The sequence below is a fragment of the Suncus etruscus genome, chromosome 19 (assembly GCF_024139225.1).
Source record: "Suncus etruscus isolate mSunEtr1 chromosome 19, mSunEtr1.pri.cur, whole genome shotgun sequence".
NCBI classification, from domain to species: Eukaryota; Metazoa; Chordata; class Mammalia; order Eulipotyphla; family Soricidae; genus Suncus; species Suncus etruscus.
The window spans coordinates 12,807,171-12,830,808 of record NC_064866.1 but is presented as its reverse complement, the minus strand read 5'-3'; the positions used below and the strand labels follow the sequence as shown (position 1 = coordinate 12,830,808).

General features: G+C 42.5%; 2 protein-coding genes across 2 annotated transcripts in view; one reads left to right on the top strand and one right to left on the bottom strand.

The window, feature by feature from the left end:
* ABCD3 (ATP binding cassette subfamily D member 3) overlaps positions 1 to 23,638 on the bottom strand; it is a 544,096-nt gene that overhangs the window by 394,116 nt on the left and 126,342 nt on the right. The gene's annotated exons all lie outside the window — the stretch shown is intronic.
* The window catches only part of RAP1A (RAP1A, member of RAS oncogene family), a 76,335-nt gene continuing 64,328 nt past the window's right edge, over positions 11,632 to 23,638 (top strand). The window contains exon 1 of the mRNA XM_049765818.1: positions 11,632 to 11,746. The gene's annotated coding sequence lies outside the window, so the exon portion shown is untranslated. The remainder of the gene's footprint in view (positions 11,747 to 23,638) is intronic.

Below are 23,638 nucleotides of genomic sequence, written 5' to 3'. Positions count from 1 at the left end.
TTTCTGAGCACAGAGCCAGGAGTAACTCCTGAGCACTTCTGGGTGTGACCCAAAAAAATACAAAAAACAAACCAAAACAAAAAACCAAATCTTGGGGGCAAAGAGATAGTATAAAGGTAGCCTTGCCTTGCACATACTGACCCAGGTTCAATCCCTGACAATCAGGGGTCCTCAAACTTTTTAAACAGGGGGCCAGTTCACTGTCCCTCAGACCATTGGAGGGTCTGACTATAGTAAAAACAAAACTTATGAACGAATTCTTATGCACACTGCATATATCTTATTTTGCAATGAAGAAACAAAACAGATACAAATACAATATGTGGCCCGCAGCCATAGTTTGAGGACCACTGAGTCCTATATGGTCCCCTAAGCATCACCAGGAGTGATTCCTGAGTGAAGGAGTAAACCCTGAGCATTACCAGGTATGTACTAAAAGGAAAAAAAATTTTTTTTCACATCTTGCAGCTAGCTCCTGAACCAAAGGCATCAAGTATTCTTTTTCAGAAAAATTAATGAAGGGACCGGAGAGATAGCACAGCGGTAGAGCATTTGCATTGCATGTGGATGACCTGGGAGGAACCTGGTTTGATTCCCAGGTGCAATTTCTGAGTGCAGAGCCAGGAGTGACCCCTGAGCACCGCTGGGTGTGGCCCAAAACTCAATCACTCAATCAATCAATAAGTAAAAAAAGAAAAGAAAGAAAAGAAAAAAAAGAAAAATCAATGAAAATTCAGAAAGAGAAGGTGGGTGGCAAATGGCTCAAATATCTTGGATTATGAAAGTAGTTTTACTGCTACACAGCTCCTAACACATGCGATTTGGACACCACCTGTACCGCACTCTGCCCTCCCAATGAGGCAAGCCTACTGATCTTCAGCTTGTTTTCACAGCAATGCTGAGAAATGCTTACTCTGTTCTCTGTATTTACCATAAGGTCAAGGTACTATGGCCTGTATATATGTGCTTTATCAAAGGTCCTGTGTTGAAAGTCTAACAGCCAGCAAACATTAGTAGGAGATAAGAGACTTGAGAGTTATTTAGGCCATTAGGGTGGAACTTTTCATGAATGGAATTTGTGGCTTCTAACAGAAGTTCCATAGTCCCTTCTGTCTGGAAAGGGACAGTCTGACAGTCACCAAGATAAACCAGAAAGAGGAACATGGTCAGAACAGTATCATACTGCTTAATATATCTCAGACTGGGGGCCAGAGCGATAGCACAGCGGTAGGGCATTTGCCTTGCATGCAGCAGGATGGTGGTTCGAATCCCGGTATCCCATATGGTCCCCTGAGCCTGCCAGGGGCGATTTCTGAGCATAGAGCCAGGAGTAGCCCCTGAGTGTAGCAGGTGTGACCCAAAAACCAGTATATATATATATATATATATATATATAATATATTATTATATATATATATATATATATATGACTGTTAGGATGCAGAACTGTTGAAATGGCATTTTATTCCCAGATAACTGGTAATTTGTAGACCAAAGCCAATTTGTGGATCAGTTTAGCACATATGCTAATGCCATAGATGGCTGACATATTTTCTCCATATACACATGTAATAGCAATGTTTATTAAGAACATAACATATGGGGCCGGAGAGATAAACCAGAAAGAGGAACATGGTCAGAACAGTATCATACTGCTTAATATATCTCAGACTGGGGGCCAGAGCGATAGCACAGCGGTAGGGCATTTTCCTTACATGCAGAAGGATGGTGGTTCGAATCCTGGCATCCATATGGTTCCTCGAGCCTGCCAGGAGCGATTTCTTCTTCTTTTTTTTTTTTTTTTTTTGGATTTTGGGCCACACCCAGTAACGCTCAGGGGTTACTCCTGGTTATGTACTGGGATGCCGGGGGATCGAACCGCAGTCCGTTCCTAGGCTAGCGTTGGCAAGGCAGACACCTTACCTCCAGCGCCACCGCACTGGCCCCCAGGAGCAATTTCTGAGTGTAGAGCCAGGAGTAACCTCTGAGCACTGCTAGGTGTGATCCAAAAACCAAAAAAAAAAAAGACATAACATATACCTAGAATTTTTCTAGACTCTGGGAATATAGTAATGAACAAGATCAACACTTTCCCTCCTCCTTTTAGGGGACTTGCATTCTAATTTGATCAAAATTTCTAAGATCTAAAGATCTGAATTCCAGTTTAAAGCCCTGTTAATAAATAGCTTTGTGTAATTCATTTGAGTCCTATCAATAATTTTTCTCGAAATTCATTTCTCATTTCTAAATGAGACTGAGACCTTTTTTGAGAGGGCATCCAAGTAATGTTTAGGGAATTCTAAGGTTTTAGCCAATAGTGTGAGAGCAGGGTGAGGTGAGACGTGTAGTGGCAAGGATGGAGCTAGAGGCCTTGTACCTGATTCCTAAGCTCTCTCTCAGACCTTACGTTATTATTATATTAATGCTACTGGTAGGATAAAATTAGAATCATTTTGAAAACTAAAATGACATACCAGTGCATGTCATAGTTTTATCATGTGTCGTCTCTCTTCTCTCTCCCCTCTATCTCTTTTATTTATATTTTTTGCTTGGGGGTCACACCCAACTGTGCTCAGAGCTTACTCCCCTAGCTCTGTGCTCAGGGGTCATTCCTGGTGCTTGAGAGATCTTATATAGTGGTGGGGGTTGAACGAGAGTTGGTGAGAAGGTGGACCCTTTCTATCTCTGTGGTCCTAAAATTCAAACTGTTGATGTGTGTGTGTGTGTGTGTGTGTGTGTGTGTGTGTGTGTGTGTGTGTGTGTATATATTGCTTTTTACTACTGGCTAACATTTCTTTCAAATGTTTCCAATTTTTTTTATTTTATTTAAACACCTTGATTATAAATATGATTGTAGTTGGGTTTCAGTCATGTAAAGAACACCACCCATCACCAGTGCAACATTCCCATCACCAATGTCCCAAATCTCCCTCCTCCCCACTCGACTCCCGCCTGTACTCTAAACAGGCTCTCCATTTCCCTCATACATTCTCAAATGTTTCCAATCTTTGAAGGGGGTCACACCTGGTAGTGCTCAGGAGCTACTTCTGGCTCTGAGCTCAGAAGTCGATCCTGGCAGGCTCGGGGGACCATATGGGATGCAGGGATTCGAACAGGGGTCCGTCCTGTGTTGGCCACGTGCAAGGCAAACACCTTACCTCTGTGCTATCGCTCTGGCCTCAAATGTTTGCAATTTTTGACAACTCACTTGTAGTTTATAATCCTAGAGAGCATAGGCATGCTAAAAACTTACAGCAATGCTCAGGGGTTACTCCTGGCTGTCTGCTCAGAAATAGCTCCTGGCAGGCACGGGGGACCATATGGGACACCGGGATTCGAATCAATCACCTTTGGTCCTGGGTTGGCCGCTTGCAAGGTCAACGCCGCTGTGCTAACTCTCCAGGTCCTTTTTTTTTTTTTTAATATAATTTTTATTTAAGTAACATGATCATAGTTGGGTTACAGTCATAACCAGAACATAACCAGAACACCTCCCTTCACCACTGTAACATTACCCCCTCTCCCCTCCCATCCCCTACCTGTATTCGAGACAGGCATTCTACTACAGTTATTTGTTTTTTTTGTTTGTTTGTTTGGGCCACACCCGTTTGACGCTCAGGGGTTACTCCTGGCTAAGTGCTCAGAAATTGCCCCTGGCTTGGGGGGACCATATGGGACACCGGGAGATCGAGCGCTTACAAGGCAGACACCTTATCTCTAGCGCCACCTTCCCGGCCCCAGTTATTTGTTTTTAAGTTCAGTTAGTTGTATTTTTTTTTTCCTTAAAGGATAAGAGTAAAAAAAATATAGTAAAGGTGTGATAGTGGCAATTGCCATTGTTTGCATAGGTCCAGAAAAATGGGAAAATAGAAAAAAATCCTTGACCTGATTACAAAAAGGCCTCACCCCAGAAGTTTATTGGCATAAGACCGACTCTGGGTTCCAGGCATACCAGTCCGTCCAACTCGAGTCATTCTCAAGGTCCCGGTGAAACTTTTTTACACTTTAGCTATTGTTGGTTTCAGATTCTTATATTTAAAGACTCTGGATTCTGTGCATTTCTTTCATCAATGTCAGGCTGATGTGGAGCATCCTCTAGTTTCAGCATACCATTAAATGCGGAGCGATCTACCCTGCATGCTGAGTTGTCTGGGTGTTGGGAGCACTCTTTGGAGTAAGTCAATGCCAAAGCAGCGGTAGGTCTTCCCTGGTAGAGGCTTGGATCCTGGTAATGTTATATAGACAATTGTGGTTGTTTCCATAGATGGTATCCATTGTTCAGATGTGTGTGGGCGATGCCCATTCTTCTGAGGCCTAAGCCAAATCATTATGCCAATGTTCAGGTAAAAGGCCTAATTACATTACCAAATATGTGTTCCCATCTCTATTAGATAAGAACTTGTTTGCATATGTATTATTTTCCCATTTTAATGTGTCTATACAAAGAGAAGCAATGCCACAAGATATTGTTGGTGCATCTGGGGGCCAATGAATAAAGTCCAACATTCCCTGTAACTTGGTTCAAACATGAAATTTATAGAGAGATACTCTTCTACCAGTATGGCTTATAAAACAGATCTCAAAGGGGGAAAATCAAACAATCAAATAACAAATCCAGTGGGCAAAATTGTCACTATATGAGGATGTTCGAAAAGAGTTATAGATGTTAAGGGAATACATCTGAGATATGCAAAGGAGATACACGTGTCCCTTTCGTGTTTTAGAAATAGTCAAGAGGGAGGGGGGTATTTTGTGATTTGGATAAGCGAAGAGAACATGGAGTCATGTCCTCCCCTTGTTGCCTGCTGAAGCTTCCGACTCCCGGAGAGGCGTTTGCTTCCTAATTGCTGGAAGTTGAAAGTTCACCAGTCCCCTCCCAGCCCTTTGCAGGAGCAAGGAAGCCTGGGGTCTCTTTTAAATTGCACCTCATCGGGAAAACACTTGCTGGGACCCTGAGCAGGTGTTCAGAAATAACCCTGGGGACGGGGAGGAAGGAGAGAGAAAGCTGTGGGGGCAGCCGAGGCTGCATCTTCACCTTATCTTGGCCAAAAAGTCTACAGCGTGGAACCTTGCCGTGACGTGTTGTCTGCTGAAGATTCAGACTCCACCCAAAAAATTACTGTGAAAGATATGTAATCCACCTTGGCCAAAACAAAAATCATAGTACAGAAAAATGGTTAAATGTGGGGTAACAAGAGATGGGAGTGAGGGAGTAAAGGAATAAAACGAGCTCCTGGACGGCGTTCAGATAATGACAAGCAATGAAACACAATGATATCCATATATTTGTCATACTGTTCAGCCCCCGCACGGTTTTAATGCACAGGTTTAATAAGGAAATTTCCCTGGTAAGTCCTATTGCCAGAACCTATTGTGCTGCTATTCCTCCCGGCTCCCAGGAAGGAAAGAGATCCTTCCCGAGCTAGAAGGCAGGAAGGTCAAAGCCCCCACCTCCAGACCCTCCCTTGGGAGCCGGGAGGGAAATGGAGAAAGCCTAGGAAAACCTATAAACTCCTTCAAGGGACCCACCTCGCTGGCTTGCCCAGCCATGTGGCCAGGAAAAGCCCTGGAGCACCGGAGGAAGGAGGCAGAGGGGTGCTGGGGTGACCCATGTCCTGCACCCCTTCCTAGGCCTGGTTAAAGAGGCCCTTGGCATGGCAGAAGACTGCCAAACGCCATGCTGGCAGAACCTCCCAGCTCCCAGAAGGAAGGAGAACAGAGAGATAGAATAATGGATGTTGCCTCAAAACTAGAAATAAAGTGTTGGGGCCTGAGCGGTGGCACAAGCAGTAGGGCGTTTGCCTTGCATGCGGCTGACCTAGGACAGACCTGGGTTTGATCCCCAGCATCCTATATGGTGCCCCAAGCCAGGGGCAATTTCTCAGCACATAGCCAGGAGTAACCCCTGAGCGTCATTGGGTGTGACCCAAACAAACAAATGAACAAACAAAAAGAAAGAAATTTAAAAAGTTGGTAGAAATTATGGTAATTCAATTCTGCTTGATATCCAGCTTTATACACATAAAAGGTAAGGCTGAGAAAGTGAAACCAAAAGTAGGCAAATGTCAAAATAAATGGTTTATATCTAAATTGACAGGGAACTCCTGATAATTTTTTTTTTTAACTAGGGTGGGGTTGAGATCTGGTCACTGCCTTATGAAGATAGTCCTGGCAAGAACATAAGAAGGACTAAGAGGAAAGCAACCATCTTATGTAGAAGTCTAAACAGCCTATGGAAACAGTGTAGGTCAAGGAGTGGTCCATTCCTGACCAGAGTGGAGACAGTAGAGAAAGAAGATAGGGGGACAGATGGAAGACACGTCATTTCAGAAGAATCTTTCTCTTTCAGATACAATATCCTTTATGGAGCTATTTACATCTAAAGTCAAATTTATTAAAATAAAATATATAATGCAAAATCCACTAAGCACAGTTCTTGTGCACAGTGGCCACATGATCACTGTAGTGTGGAAGGCCATAAAGCATGTTCCATGGGACACTGCAGGTTGCTGCTTCACTTTGTGAACTAATGAAGGGTTAAGAGCAGCTAAGGTGAGGCCATGAGCCAAAAGGGGGAAGGCAATGGAGTGGGGGAGACAGAATTAGGAAAAAAATATATCTTTTAGTTTCTGTTAAACACCAGGAAAGATATAGTTAAAGAACTATGCAGAGGCCCCAGCAGTGGTTAGGTGGTCTCCTCTCTTCCATCCCCAGTATCCCATATGGTCCCTGAGCCAGGAGAGATTTCTGAGCGAATAGCCAGGAGTAACCCCTGAGTCTTACCGGGTGTGGCCCCCCCCCAAAAAACAAAAACAAAACAAAAACCTTGTCAGAAACTCAGGCCAGAGATAGCACAGTGAGTAGAATATTTGCCTTGCGTATATCTAACCTGGATTTGATCCCCGGCATCCCATATGGTCTCCAGAACCTGCCAGGAGTCATTTCTGAGCACAGAGCCAGGAGTAACCCCTGAGATCCATCAAGTGTAGTCCAAAAACAAACACACAGAAACTCAGTCCTCTGGTCACTTGGGTAGTATTTACTAAAATTGATCATATTTTCCTGAAATAATTTTCTTATCTCACAGTACTCCACCCTCTCTTGATGTCCCTCCTGCTTGAGTTTCTCTCTAAGGTATTTTTTGATGGTATTTGTTGATTTTTCTCTAAGGTATTTGTTGATTTTGTTGTTGGTTTCTGGGCCACAGGACAGTACTCAGGGAAGACTCCTGGCTCTGAACTCAGAAATCACTCCTGGCAGGCTCTCGGGACCATATGGGATGCTGGGAATTGAACCTGGGTAGGCCACGTGCAAGGCAAACACTCACCCCACTGTCCTATCATTCCAACCCTCATTTGTGTCGATTTAAGGATCAAAAAGCACCTTCGTGCCGATGAATGGTAAATATGCATCTTCATACTCTCATATTGTGCAATATTTTGACATTTAACAAGCATCTATGTAACATGCATTAAACAGAGCTCTTGTTTTATTTCACCAGAATTTGTTCTTTTTGGAGTTGACCCCCCCCTCAATTCCATCTATTTAGGAGTACAAAAAAACAAGAATCATAAGTCTTTTTTTTTTCCCTTTCCATCTATACCAATTCAAATTTATCTGAATAGCATTCTTCTCACTAGCATAATCTGACTTCCCACAAACAACATTCTCCTGAAGAATACCTGTGCTATTCTATGGGGTATTTATACTTTTTAAGAAATCAACTTTGAAAAAAATAACAGCCAGAGGCAGCCATTCCCAGGCTCAACTTCCCATAATCTTTTTTATTTATTTTTATTTTTTGGATGATTTTTATAACCATCTTTAAGACTCCAGTCACTTTCCTACCACTTTCAATCTAACTACTTACTACCTTCTGGGCGGTGGGGTGAGGTGGGGATGGGGCTATATTACACCCAGCAGCTCTTAGGCCATGTGCTCATCAGGGGTCACTTCTGGTAGTGTTCTTGGGACCTTAAGCAGAGCCCAGGATCAAAGGTGGCTGCGTGCAAAGCAAATGTCTTAAGAACCTCTACTATCTCTTTTGACCTGGACTTTAGTTGTTGCAACATGTTGCTACAACATGCCTGCATATTCCCCTCTCTAGGTTTAAGACTGGTTTTCTTTCATTTAGGGATGCCTGTCCCAGCAGCTTCTGGAAACTCATTACAGGTGTTTATTAAACTCTTTATATGCTATATCTTATATATGCATCTTGCCATAGAGACCACAGTCACTACTTGAAAATCTTGCTTATGTTTTTTTTTTCCCATCGTTCTCTTCTACACGATTAAATAAAGTTCTACAAGGGCTTTTGCTTGTCTATCTCCTAAGGGCAGAGAGCAGAGGCCAGCAGCTATTAGCTGCTTAATTAGCACTAGACAAATTTGTGCATTCCCTCAAAAAAAAAATGTATAGTGTCTCTTGAATTTTCTTCTTTTTCTTCTTTCACACCCGTTTGATGCTCAGGGGTTACTCCTGGCTAAGCGCTCAGAAATTGCCCCTGGCTTGGGGGACCATATGGGACCGGGGGGGGGGGGGGATCGAACCGCGGTTCTTCCTTGGCTAGCGCTTGCAAGGCAGACACCTTACCTCTAGTGCCACCTCTACGGCCCCATTTTCTGGCCCCAACTTATCCAAACTCTTTTTTTTTTCACAGACTCAGGTTTTATTTGAATGGTAATACATGATATCTCTTCTTTTGGAATTGCTAAGAAAAAGATCATTTTCCTAAGCACTACCAGAAGAACCACTTGTAAGTAGTTAGTTGCTGGAGTATCGGCACATCATTGCACTATAGATCTATTCTTACCTAACTTCAACTATTTTATTTTTTGATATAAATCTTTATTTAAGCAACATGATTTTTGTAGTTGGGTTTCTAGTCATAAACAGAATACCCCCCTTCACTAGTGCAACCTTCCCACCAGAACCTCTCTACACATGTTCACTACTGCTGAAAATGCAAACATTAAAAACTGATCCATGTGAAGCATTTTGGTATGGATGGTTCACCAAAGCATCCAATATTCTCACTACATTCACTTACTTCATCTATTGGGTGAAGCTTTGCAAAGTGAAATTTCTTCTTCTTTTTTTAATACAATTTTTATTTAAGTACCATGATTACAAAGCGTGATTGTAGTGGGGTTTCAGTCATAAACAGAACACCCCTCTTTACCAGTGTAACCTTTCCATTACCAATGTCCCCTATCTCTCTCCTTCCCACCCCTGTGTGTATTATTTTTTTTACAGTCGCTTTATTAGATGTGATACTTATACATGCATAAGTATATCACATATTTTGCTACATTCAGATATACATGAATTCATACAAGCTGTGAGGACAACAATAGAGCATGAACATGAGATCATTTGGGATCAAATCTAGGCATGGAGATATATAGGTTCATCTACTCTACAAATTGAACTACATTCTGTTTTTTCTTTTTTTTTTTTAATTTTTTTTATTTTTAATTATGAGAACAAGGATGCAAAGAAAGAGGACAAGGTAAAGTTACAGTGGAAGGACAATCACCCATAACATAATTCTCAGAAGTCCCCTTGCTGATATCTTAACATTGAAATTTCAGCCAAAGAACATTAAGATAAATAAGACAGAATCCATGTACAATTACTTTGTCCCTCAAGTCCCCAGATTGTAACACATTATAATATTTCTTAACAGCACACAAGGCAATCTAAAGCCATAAAACTTACGTAACTCCTTAAACATTACAGGCATAGTATTTTTTTACATTTCCATATACAGGCATATTAGCTTAAGTTAACCTCAAATTTTAAGTGGGTTCTTTTTAAGGATTAGAGTCAAAGGACCACAGTAAAAACGGTGTTAGAGTGGCAATTGTTGTTTGCATAGGCCCACCAAAATATGAGGGACATGGAAAGAAATAACCTTAGCCTAAATACAAAGAGACCTGACCCCTGAAGTTTCCTGGCACAAGACCAACTCTAGGCTCCAGGCAAGCTAGATCGTCCAATCCAAGACATTGTCTGTAGTGCCAACACACTTTTGTTTTTCACACAGTCTCTGTTGTTGGTATCATGCTTCTGTATTAAAGATCCTGGAATCTGCATATCCTACATTGAAGTCAGGATGTGGAGCGTCCTCTCATTTCACCTCACAATCAAAGGGCAATGCAGGGAGCCCTGTCCTGTAAGCAGGTCGTTGTTGTTTGAACCACATCCTTAAGCCTTCTCCTCCTTCTTTTTTTCTTGTCTTGGTCTTGTCTTCTTAGTTCATTTTAACTTATTTCGCCTCATCTCCCAAAACCCACTCCTATCTGGATCTTCACCTCATCAAGGTCCCCCCCATGCCCCACAATCCTCAACTCCACCCTTAGAATTCCCCAGGGTCTATCTCGTCTCTCCTCCCCTCCCCTCCCCTCCCCTCCCCTCCCCTCTCCTCTCCTCTCCATGCTTTTCCAGAGCACAGTTAAAGGACACTTAAGCAAAAGTGTGCTAACACTAGGAGTACTGAAAGTACTGAATCTGAGTTTCAGTACTAAAGATATAAAAGAAGAAATGAAATTTTAAAAGTTTATTTTAAAATTGTTAATCTATTTCAGGCTCATTTTAACTGATTTTAGAATTGCATTTTTAACCTAATTGTAAGTTCATTTTATGCCTAAAAGCTCATTTACTGTATAGTATGAAAATTCCTTAATCTTTTGTTCTCAAGTTTGATGATGTCTGTCTGGAATTTGCTGTCGTTTAGTTGTGATAATCTCATCAGCTTTTATTTTTTTTTATTTTATTTTTTAAGCTTTTTCTTTAAGCTTTTATTTCTTGAGAATCATATATCATGAAAATCCACAGGACTATAGAAAGGAGGAATAAATAGGATCTGACATAATAGGCCTTAAAAAATAGAATCATTAGGTGTTTTTCCTCAATACCCAAATCGAGAAGGAAATGATATTTTTGTCTTTAAAATCTGAGTTTAATGTACTGGGATTTAAAATTTACAAACTGTAAAAAAGAAAAGTACTGTGATTTTCTTTATAAATATTTAAACTGAATGAAAAATAGAAAAGAATAAAATGTAATAAAAATAAAAAACAAAATAAAAGAATAAAAAAAACTAAAGAATGAAAAGTAAAATAAAATAATAATAATAAAAGAATAAAAAGTAAAATAAAATGATAATAATAAAAGAATAAAAATATAAAATAAAATAAAAAAAAGAATAAAAAAAGGATAAAAATAAAATAAAATAAAAACAAAATAATAAAAAAACTCCCGGAACCCTGCGGGGAAGGCGGGGCCTAGCCACCAAAGACACGCCCACAGAGGGGCGTGGTCACTATCAGATAGGCGTGGTCATGTCTAGGGGCGTGGCTACAGACGAAACCAGGGGTTTTGCTACGAGGCGTAACCAGGGGGGGCGTGGCGTGGCATGGCGTGCGTGCGTGCGTGCGCGTCCCCGAGGCGACGCCGTCGCCAGCTCCGTCACCGTGCTGGAGCCGGAACGTGAGCGAAGGCCGAGCTCTCCGCGACACGCCCTCTAAAGGGGCGTGGCCACCAACGAAGCCGGGGGCGTGACCACGAGGCGGGACTTCCCCGGGGGCGTGGCAGACGTGCATACGTACGTGCGTACGTGCGTGCGCGCTCCCGCCGCCGCCAGCGCCGCCGTCACCGTGTCGGAGCCGGAGCGGGAGCCGCGTCCGAGAGGAGGGAGGAGGAGGAGGAGGAGGTGGAGGAGGCGGCGGAGGAGACCTGGGGGGTGAGTGCGTGAAACGGGGGAGCCCCGAGGGAGCGGGAACAGGGGCGCGGGGTGCCCGAGAGCCGGGGTTGAGGGAGGCGAGCGAGCGGTTCCGGTCGCCCCGTCAGCCTTAGAGGAGGCGTCGTGCACGCGCACCGCCGCCTCGCGCATGCGCACCGCCTCGTCGTGGACGCGCATCGCCCCGTCGCGCGTGCGCACCGCCTCGACGTGGACGCGCAACACCCCATCGCGCGTGCGCGCGGTCTCCTCGTGCACGCGCACTGCCTCCTTGGAGTCCTGGCTGGCTGGAGGGGTTCGGGGTTCGAGGACGCCACACCCCACTACGCCTGCCCAAGGTGCTCCTGGGCTAGCTCCTGGGTTGCTGGGCCTGGTGTGGGAGAGAAAGAGGACATTGTGTCCCCCACATTTGCAAAAGTTCCCCCTTTCCATGCCTGAGCCGTGCATGCTTGCATGACCGTCTGGACCTTCCTGTTTGACCCAACCCAGTCCCGGGTCCTCCCCCCCCCCACTTTTCCTTTGCAGATCAAGGCTCAGGCTGGAACTGCTGCAAGGAGGGTTTTAGGGGTGCCTTCCTTTCTTCCTTCCTACCCCCCCCCATTCGGGGGTCTACAGACACCCCCCCTGGCCCGGCTTTATTTTCTTCCCTTACCTGGGAGGGGGCTCACATCTATATCTGCACCCCACCGCCCAGCCCCTTTCCCGCCCTCTCTGCTTGCATGCTTGCTTGCTAGCTGCTGTCTCTTGGGTCATGTGTACGCCCCCTTTTATTTACTTATTTATTTGCTTTTCCAGTGTCATTTCTCTTGAGGAGATTGCTCTTGCTTCTTTTCCCACCCTCACCCCTGAATTTTGCTGGGGGTCACCGTGTGATTCAAACCTGGGAGTGGGGGAATCTGAGAGTGTCATTGCAAGTTTTAGGTTGTTTGTTGTTTTTGTTTGTTTTTGGGTCACACCTGGCTCTACACTCAGAAATCACTCCTGGCAGGCTGGGGTGGGGTGGGGTGGGGTAGGGGAGAACCATATGGGATGCCTGGGATTTGAACCACCGTCCATCCTGGATTGGCTGCATGCAAGGCAAAGGCCCTACTGCTGTGCTCTCTCCGGTCTCTATTTATTTATTGCTTTTCCGGCGTTGTTTTTTTGGGGGAGGAGTGCTCTTGCTTCTTTCTTCCCCCACACCCCTGAATTTTGCTGGGGGGGGGGGTGTCACCGTGTGATTCAAACCTGGGAGTGAGTGGTGGAAGAAGAATCCAAGAGTTGTCATTTGCAAGTTTTAAGAGGACCCGTGTTTTGCAGCTGGATTGTGGACTTTGACCGTGGTGGGGAGCACAAAAACAAAAACAAAAAAAGCCCTTCCAAGATAGGACCTTCCTGGCAGGGCTCAGGATCCAGGATTGCAGGACCAGGGAATATCGGGTGCCTGACCGCTTGGAGTGGGGGGAGAGAAAGGCTGCTGGTGTAGTAGTGTAGGGGAAATCGTGTCTTCCTTTTTCTCTAGGTTTTTGGGGGAGGGAGGAAAGTGCATTTCAGTGGCTGCGTGCAAGGGAGGGAGGGAGGCAGGCAGTTGAAAAAGGCAGCAAGCAAGCAGAGGGAGTTCGTTGACCCACCACGGGCAGGAAGGAGGTGACTGGGCCACAGCCTTGCTTCCAGGTGGCCTGTGTGTTGATTCTTTCTGTTTCTGTCCCAGTCAGAGCAAAGAATCAGCTCTTGGTTTTAAATATGGGGCTCCTTCCTTCAAAGGCATGATGAAGGGCAAGTCTCAAAAGGTTTGTGCTGGAAACAGGATTTGGAAACTTTTCATTCGGTTTCCTGTCTCTGCGTGGTGGTGGTGGTGGTGGTGGTGGTGGTGGGGTGGGGTAGGGTTTTGGGTTTTATTTTTATCCTTTTGATGTAATTTGTATCTGTGCTCTTTTGACTCAATAATCCCTGATTAAGACTTAATCTTAAGATCCTGTCTGGCTTTATGATTTCCTACACAACTTGGTTTATTATTTTTTTTATTTGTTTGGTTTTGTTGTTGTTGTTATTGCTGTTGTTGTTTTCCATGTGGAGCCGAGCCAGGGGTCGAACCTAGGGCCTCTTGCATTCTAGAGGCAAGCACTGTACCACTGAGCTGCATCTTAGGCCCACTTTCTGTTTTGAAATTGTGTTTGTGTTGGTTGAAATTCTCTCTCAATTTGGTGTTCCAGTGACTCTTGTTTCCTTCTTATTTTGACTTGTGCTACAAAAATGACTTGGTATAAAGTATTAAGTATCAGGTGTTTGAACATGTAAATACTAGGTGTTGGTTAAATAATTGCAAAGATGTGTCTAGGTATTATGCCTTGTATTTAGGGGGGGGTGTTCAGTCACACCCGGTGCTGCTTAGGGGATACTCCTAGCTCTGTGCTCAGAAATCGCTCCTGGCAGGCTCAGGATGCCATGAATCAAACCCAGTCTGTCCGGAGTCAGCTGCAGGCAAGGCAAACGCCCTACTGCTGTGCTATGCTCAGGCCCCTGTCTTGTACCCTTTTAAGAGACAACTTAGAATATTGTACTTGAACTTTTTTTTTTTTTTTTTTTTTTTTTTTTGGTTTTTGGGCCACACCCGGTAACGCGCAGGGGTTACTCCTGGCTATGCGCTCAGAAGTCGCTCCTGGCTTGGGGGACCATATGGGACGCCGGGGGATCGAACCGCGGTCCGTCTCCTAGGCTAGCGCAGGTAAGGCAGGCACCTTACCTCCAGCGCCACCGCCCGGCCCCTGTACTTGAACTTTTTAAAGGCTACAACAACTTTGAAAGTATGAAGACAGAAAAGTAGATTCTGTCCCCGAAAAAAAGTAATAGGCTTTTATTCAGTTTTGCATTCTCTTTCAGGGACCCTCTTAAACCAGTCATGAATCTGTGACTCAAAAGTAAACTGGAGTTCTTGGATATTATTCAGTTTCATAGTATAGCTTGAAAAACCTTTGTTCACCTCTCACTAATAACTACTAGCAGGTTTTTGTGTGTGTGCGGGAGAGGGGGTTGCATACCTGACAGTGCTCAGGGGTTCTTTCTAGCTCTGCTCTCAAGTGTACCCTGACAATGCTGGAGGTCACACATGATTCTATTTGAACTGGAGTCTGCTCCGTACAAGGCAAGCACCTTAACTCCTGTACTCCCTCTTCAGCCCCTGTCAGTTTTAAGCCAAGATACATACAGATGGTTTATGAGAAAAGAGGAATATTGCAGTCATTTGTATAACTTGCAGTGACTGCTTATGTTATTGAGCAGATCCCTCCTACAAGGAGCACTTGAGGGTGTTGATAAATTACCAGTCTCCCCTGTATCATTCCGAGCTTGTGTGTTACCTACTTTTCATGTAGCTAATGATTACTGAATCAGCATTCAATAGTAATTCAACAAGTTTTTTTTTTTTTTTTGAATGCCTACTGTGTAAATTAAACAAAGTTCTTTCTGGTCAAGACTTACCTTCTCCTCCGGAGAGCTGCCCTATAACCAAATGAGTGTGTTACGATAAGAGCCAAAACGGAAGAGTAAAGAAAGGGATCTAGAGAAAAGGTTGATGGGGAAGGGCAGTAAGGGAAAGCTTCGAGCGGAGCAGAAACCTGAAAGAAGTGAGAGAGGTACATTCTCTGGGGAAGAAGGTTACAGGCAGAGATGACAGCTCAAGTGCCTTGACCTTTTCCAAAATAACTAGAAGCCAGCAGTGAGTGAGGCTTTGGGATAGAGAGATAGCGAGGCCCCAGTATCCGAAACCATCTATGGGAGGGTTCTGAGTTGAAGAGAACTGTTGTGAACTTCAGCTCGTGAGAGTTACTCTGGCTACTGTGTGGAAATCAGCAGGGCTTTGAAGGACCCGAAGGGCAAGAGTGGAATGGAGAAGCACATAGGAGGTTAATCTTCCATTTATTTTCCTTTATTTCATTCTTGGAAGGGCTTGGAAGTTACTTGTTCCTGGTAGTGCTTTTATGGTGCTGGGACCTGAATTCAGGCCTCAAACTAAGTTGGGCTCCCCACCCCCACCCCCTATGCACTCAGCCCATTGAGCTGTTTCTGGCTTCTAACCTTCCTTTCAAAATAATTCATTTATCAGCTATGGAACATATAGGTAATCACTTTCACAATAACAAGAATAAGGTCAATACTGTAGTTGTATATTATAAACATTTTTTAATGTTTCTTTGGGATTGATTTACATAAGATTACTGAATGATAGATAGTATATTGGGCTTTTCTTGATGTGTCTCTGAATTCTTCCAAAGCCTAAGTGACAACCACAAGACCAGAGAGAAAGTACAGAGTTTAAGGCACTGGTATTGCATGTGGCTGTGAGTGAGGCCATGACAGTTGGTTGAATTCTGGTCAGAATATGAGCTTCCAGGCTCTTGAGTTGGAGCCAGGTGGCCCTCCCACACCGTCTCCTAAGGAACAACCACTTTGTTGATCTTATTTTCATGGCATGTGACTAGCATTGAGTATAATTATTTAGTATGATAAATATAATTTGAGTTATACAAATCTTTGGGTTGGTTGAATTTTTCTTTTTTTTTTTTTTTTTTTTTTACTTTAATTTTTAACAGTAGTGGTCATTGAACCCAGAGCCACAGACATGTAAGGATCCCTCGCCTAGTTTGCAATTTTCTGAAACTTCCACGAAGTTCCTGTTCGCTTGCTTTTAACATTGAACAGCAAGGTGCCAGGAATTACACAGGGCCCCTGCCTGTGCTTTATGTTCTGTTTAGTTTGTTATCCAGTAGTTAAATCATCCCAGATTTTGTTGTTGTTTATTCTGACCCATGGACTTTGTATGTCGTTGCTGATCTTTATGACTTCTTTTTGTTTTGTTTTGTTTTGTTTGTTTTGGGGCCACACCCAGCCGTGCTCGGGTTACTGGCTGTCTGTTCAGAAATAGTTCCTGGTAGGCACGGGGGACCATATGGGACACGGGGATTCGAACCAACCACCTTTGGTCCTGGATCGGCTGCTTGCAAGGCCCTCATCTTTATGACTTCTATTGAACTTCTATTCGCAAGTAAAGCTACTTTTTTTTTCTTTTTTTCTTTTTATTTACTTTTTCTATTGTAATCTACAACTTTATTTTGTATGATTTTGGAATCTCAAAACTGACAGGCTCATTTTGTTCTTTGTGATAAATTATGCAACTAGTGCTCTTGAGGACTCTCACAGATGAATTTTTGAATTGTTGTAATTCTTTATAGTTACTCAAAACACAGGGACTATTGTTTCTATTAAATACGGTCAGCATTGCATCTTTGAGGTTTTATTGTTTAGGAGTATAATACCAGCCAGTTTTGATAGGAATTCTATCACTGGAGACATTGCTCGCCATTTTTTGTCTGAAATCTATAAGGCTGAATTTGGCTTGTGTTAGAGATAGCATGAGTGAATTGGACCGATTGAATTAACTGCAGACACCTGGATTAGTGTTGTGCTAGGGACCCAGCAAATGTCATTGAACCTCAGATGAACCCAAAGCTCCTCGCAGTTCAAAAGTTTTCTTATTTTAGAACTCATTTTACATGTAAAAATAACTCATCTAGATCACTTGTATTTTAGTGTTCAGTGAGTTTCAAATTATGAGTACAAACTTGTATTTACCAGTGTTCCCTTTTCAGATAAAATTCATCAAGCTGAAGTCATTTCCAACTTTTTTTTCATTCTGACGTCACGTATTGTTGCATGACTTAATGCACAATTTACTGCTTATGAAAACAACTCAGTGTAAACATTAAAAATATTTGAGCTTTCATGTTAGATCGAGTGTGCTTCCCCCTTCCCTCTCTAATGGTTATGTGTTTGTCTTTTTTTCAATCTGCTGGACACAAATGGTTCAAAGGGTAGTTTGTCTCAAAGTTAAATGATCTAGATAGGATTGAACTTAAAGCTTGGCTATCATAAAGTTCTGCTCAACAAAGCAGATTAGCAGAGAAATATCCGTGTCATGCTCTCATTTCTACTTGAAAATAGGCCTTTTCAAAGGAAGAAGGCACACATGCACCAATAGAAAAAGGAAATTGTGATGATTAAAATGGAGGTAAAGCAAGAAATATGGTGCCTTTATCAGTGGCCTAAAAATAATTATCCTGTTAATGTGATTATCAAAAGCATATGACTTACATAGAACCGAATATGTCCTATAAAATTAACTGCAGTTATTGATCCAATGACTTTTTGTTTAAGTTATATAAATTTAGGATAGATAAATCTGATGAAAAATTCTTTACATAGTATTTCACCACATAAGAGAGTTCCCCCTTGAGCTTGGTAAGTTCACATTGATAGAGTGTGATTCAGTTAATCAGATTTGAATTAGGTATGTTTGATTTCAAAATGTATTTAAATTAATCCACGTATTTTTTTTGTTTTGTTTTTTGGGCCACACCCGGCATTGCTCAGGGGTTACTCCTGGCTGTCTGCTCAGAAATAGCTCCTGGCAGGCACGGGGGACCATATGGGACACCGGGATTCGAACCAACCATCTTTTGGTCCTGGATCGGCTGCTTGCAAGGCAAACGCCGCTGTGCTATCTCTCAGGGCCCTATTCCACGTATTTTATAATTTTTATAAGAATTTCAACATTTCATTAAGAATATGGGGCCGGGCCGTGGCGCTAAAGGTAAGGTGCGCCTGCCTTGCCTGCGCTAGCCTTGGACGGACCGCGGTTCGATCCCCCGGTGTCCCATATGGTCCCCCAAGCCAGGAGCAACTTCTGAGTGCATAGCCAGGAGTAACCCCTGAGCGTTACCGGGTGTGGCCCAAAAACCAAAAAAAAAAAGAATAGCAGTATACCAAACTACCTTATAACTGATTAAAAAAACCACTATTGGGAAAACACTAGAACTAGGTGAAATACTTGCTGCTTGCATGTATGAGGCGTTGGATTATATTCTCTACAACAGAAGGTTAAAAAAAGCATTCTTGGATTAATTAATGTGAAATGCCTTACTTAGAACTCACAAACACATACATTTGTTTGCAATGCTATATTATACTTATTCTGAAATTGAAAATCATTTTGCTAAGGATAGAACTGTGATCAGTTAACAGTGACAAATGTATAAAATTAGAGAGATGTAAGAACTGGTTACAACTGTTTCTTTGGATAAATCCCAAATGCAGCTTGTAAAATTGTAAGTCAGTAGTAGTGGGAAATTTCTCTCATTGCAGTCTGAACATTTTGAATGTGTCAGATGTATAATTGGGAGAGTCATTTCATTCATTGCATTTTCAGTGATATTTTTAAATTCCTTTATAAATAGGATCGTTCTGCTTGAAGTTGCCTACATTAAGCAAGCAGCCTTAACTTAATTATTTTAGCAGTTGAAATTTAATACGTATTCTTTGGGTTTTTTTTTTTTTTTTTTGTAATTTTACGTGTCTATTCCAAATCATCACTGATGTCTCTTGAGCTGCCTTTTAAAATCTCTGTAAAAATGTTGCATACTTTTATTAATGTATTTTGGATTTATTTATTCATTGAGCAATATTTGACCCATTATTAAGTTCCTTAATGAAAACCAAGATTTGAAGCTGTAGTTTCTTTTTAAGGAATTTATTCAAGGAAGTTATTGTTGATGGAACAGAAATGCATATATAGGCAAATGCATCAATGTGCATTTTTAGTGAATGTTGATAGATTGTCAGCTTTAGTTCTTACCTAGGATATTCTTATAAATTAATAACAGTATATTTGGATAATATGCAAAGCAAGAAGCTTTCTATTTTACATGTTTTGAGTTTAGGATTAAGTTGGCCATTTTTATTTGATCCAAAGCCATAAGTGGAAATGAAAGGCTTTGGAAATCATTGAAAACTAGGTTGAGAAATTTTTATTCAGGATCATATGTTTTGATCGGAGTAAAGTGATTGCATCAGACTTTGTCTTTTGGAAGCTGAATGTGGTTACTAGAGTACAGAGTAGATTGAGAAAAGAAAACACTAAACACAGGGAGACTGGATAACTGGGATGAAAAAGGAAAAAATTGAGGATTTAATAGAAAGCAAGAAAGGTTTTGAAAGTCTGCTCCTGCTGTGAAGATCTTTGCCTCCATTTCAAGTGTATTCAATTTGAGGATGTTATTCAGAAGAGTCTTAAGTCTAAAAAACTCAGTTACTTGGATTCAGGCAGCTTCTCTTTAGCAGTGTACAAAATGTAGGATTCAGTACTCTTTGGTCATTGCTATCTTTGTGGGTCTTTGGTTGGCTGGCTGGTTGGTTTTTGGGTCACAACTCACTGTGCTCAGGGATTACTTGATAACAAGTGCAGTGTTGGCGGTTGAACTAGGTACTATTTCTCCAGCCCATATTGTTACCTATTTTTTAATTGATAAAGAAGATCCCTATTATTTCACCAGTGCAAAGCTTATTTATGCTGAAATATATATACATACATACATACATATATATATATATATATATATATATATATATATATATATATATATATAGTGTGCAGAAATTTTGTTTACATTCTGAGGGTTTGTATTTTGTTTTTCCCCCACCTTGAATTTTATTTAATATTAAGGACCACATGTTATATAAATGGCATAGTTGGCATAATACACCTGTTTCCAGGTAAGTGGGAGTGAAAATATTTAAAAAGAAGAATATGAAAGAAAAAAAAGTACAACAGCAAGAAAAATTGCGAAAATTATTGTGTCTTGCAATGAGCTCATTGTCAGAGATTAAGTAAGATCTTGTTGCTTAGCTGATAATTCTGTTACTTCCTTTGTCTCTGAACATGGTGGCTTCAGATACATAGGGTGTCTAAATTGGTGTGTTCCTATAGGATGACAGTAATTAAAAATTGTAGTTGTCTCGTGCTTTCAAATACAGCTGCATGGTTCAGTAATTCTAAATACTTTTGCTGATAATGCAACTTTGGTAGGTCGTGTTTTCGGCTGCTGTTTTCTAGAAGTGCAAACTGATGGTATGGGAGTGGGTGAGAGTACCCACACCCACTTCAAGAAGCTTCTGGTGATGTCAACCCAAATACCCGCATACCAGGAGTTTTGAGCAGATCTGTGTATGCAGAGAACCTTAGGTGGATGAATCAGTGATTGTGGTGGATGAGTGCAGCAGGTGTGGTTTCAGCAGGGTGGGGGCTTGGCCCACCTCTCTCCCCAAGATTGTAAGTTTTCAATTGTGTTGCCAGTGCACCCAAAATTTTTCACAGCTTGGTTTACAACTCTTTCTATGGAGCGGCCAAATGCAGGCTTGGTGACTGAATTTGTAGGTGTTGCTTCAGCTCCACATTTTGAGTTCTTTTTTTTTGTTTGTTTGTTTTTTGGGTCACACCCGGCAGCGCTCAGGGGTTAGTTACTCCTGGCTCCACGCTCAGAAATCATTCCTGGCAGGCTCGGGGGACCATCTGGGATGCCGGGATTCGAACCAATGGCCTTCTGCATGAAAGGCAAACGCCTTACCTCCATGCTATCTCTTCGACCCCACATTTTGAGTTCTTTTTTTTTTTTTTTTTTTTCTGGGCCACACCCGATAACGCTCAGGGGTTACTCCTGGCTATGCGCTCAGAAGTTGCTCCTGGCTTGGGGGACCATATGGGACACCGGGGGATCGAACCGCGGTCCGTCCAAGGTTAGCGCAGGCAAGGCAGGCACCTTACCTATAGCGCCACCGCCCGGCCCACATTTTGAGTTCTTGATGGGAATCGAACCCAGGTCCATTTTAGGTCAGCTGCATGCAAGGCAAATGCCCTACTGCTATGCCACTGCTTCGACCGCTAATGTTTCTTTTAACTAATAAACTTCTGAGCTATAGATGATCTGTTCGATGTCTTTCAAAAATATTTAAGAAAAGTAGCAACACTTAAAAAAAGTGCTATGTGCTTGAAACTTGAAGGTGTTTGCATTCTTTTTTTTTCCTTGGGGGGGGGTTGGGTCACACCCGGCAGTGATCAGGGGTTACTCCTGGCTCTATGCTCAGAAATAGCCTCCAGCAGATTCGGGGGACCATATGAGATGCTGGGATTTGAACCAACATCCTTCTGCATGCAAGGCAAATGCCTTACCGCTGTGCTATCTCTCTGGCCCCAGTGTTTGCATTCTTTTTTTTTTTATGTTTTTTTTTTATTTTATTTACTTTTTTGGGGGGTCACACCCGGCAGCACTCAGGGGTTACTCCTGGCTCTATGCTCAGAAATCGCCCCTGCCAGGCACGGGGGACCATATAGGATGCCGGGATAGAACCACCTTACCTCCATGCTATCTCTCCGGCCCCCAGTGTTTGCATTCTTATTGCATTATCTCCACTTGTGAAAAGTATCTTCAAAACTTCAAGATCAACAAATAAATATAGCACACATAATATTGGAGATTGTTTCTAACACTCTTTTACAAATACTTTTTCTTAGGTGAAACTGTAAAATTTCAGACCTGGTCAATAACGCTTTTTATTTACTAAATAACTTACTAAATGATATTCAGATCGCTGACTTAATGTTAAAACTCTTACGATTCCAGTTGAGCCTGTTTCAATTGGCTTGAAGGTATTTTTTTCTGTCAACAGAAATCAGAGCTACAATTATTCCTCGAGTTGATCACTGCTTGCCCTTTCCCCAAAACTGTTGTTGAGAGCAGGATCTTCCTGGCTTGAAACGTCCTGGCACTGGCATGCAGATGGCAGTGAAAGCCTTCTCAGTCTGCATGTTTTACTTTCTTAGAAGCTTGCTTGCAGCTTGGCAGGAAAAATTACTTGAGTCGCTAGGGTTGGAGAGTGAGCTAAATGATTTGAGTGCAGACTTTGCATAGAGGAGGCCCAGGCTTGATCCTCTCTAGCACAGTCCCTCAAGTACAGCTGGGAGTGACCCCTTCAAGCACAGAGCCAGGCATAGATCCTAAGCAGTGCTGGACAATCCACCAACAAAAGTAAACAAGAAAGATTAAGTAGATAGAAACTTATTTTATGGGGCCTGAGGGAGAGATAGCACAACAGTAGGATGTTTGCCTTACATACAGGCTGCCGACCCAGGACTGACAGTGGTTTGAATCCCAGCTTCCCATATGCTTCCCCCGTGCCTGCCAGGCGTAACCCCTGAGTGTCACCAGATGTGACCCCAAAACAAAACAAAACAAAAAAACTAATTTTATACTGATAAACGCCAAGTGTAGAGCTGGAAAGATAGTACAGGAGTTAAGCTGCTTACTTGCCATGCATGCAGCTAACCCCAATGCATAGCCCCAGTACTACAGAAGATCACTCTTGAGTGCAGAATCAAGAATAGCTCTTGAGCACTGCTGGAGGTTAGCCCCAGATGAACTGTTTTCTGTATCAGTAATACCCAAATATGTTGAAATAACGGAGGAAAGGGGGTTTTGAGCTGCACTGGCTATTATTCAGGGCTCACTTTGGCAGGGCTTAAGTGATAGAGTCCACATGCAGTGCCAGTGATCTTAGGTCAGCTGCACTCAAGGGAAGCATCTTACTGTTTTCTCTCCATCATGCTGAAATTTATTATTTTATTTATTTATTGGGTTTTTGGCCATCCTCAGCAATGCTCAGAGCTTATTTCTGGTAGGGTTTGGGAGAACATATGTGGTATAGGGAATTGTACCTGCTATATCTGCTACACTGTCTCTGAACAACCTTTGGAGACAGTTCTGGGGCTATAGGGATGGGATTGCTAGAATTGAACCCAGGTCGCATGCTTATGAAGTAAGCACTTCACCACTGAGCCATATCTCCTGTGCCCAAAATTAATTAAATTTTTATTGGAAGTGACTGGAAATACAAGAAATAGGAATACTCTTAATCATTCACTGTTCACTGTTGAATAGAATATTGTGGGGGCTGGAGAGATAGCACAGCGGTGTATGGCATTTGCCTTGCACACAGCTGATTCGGGACAGACAGTGGTTCAAATCCCGGCAT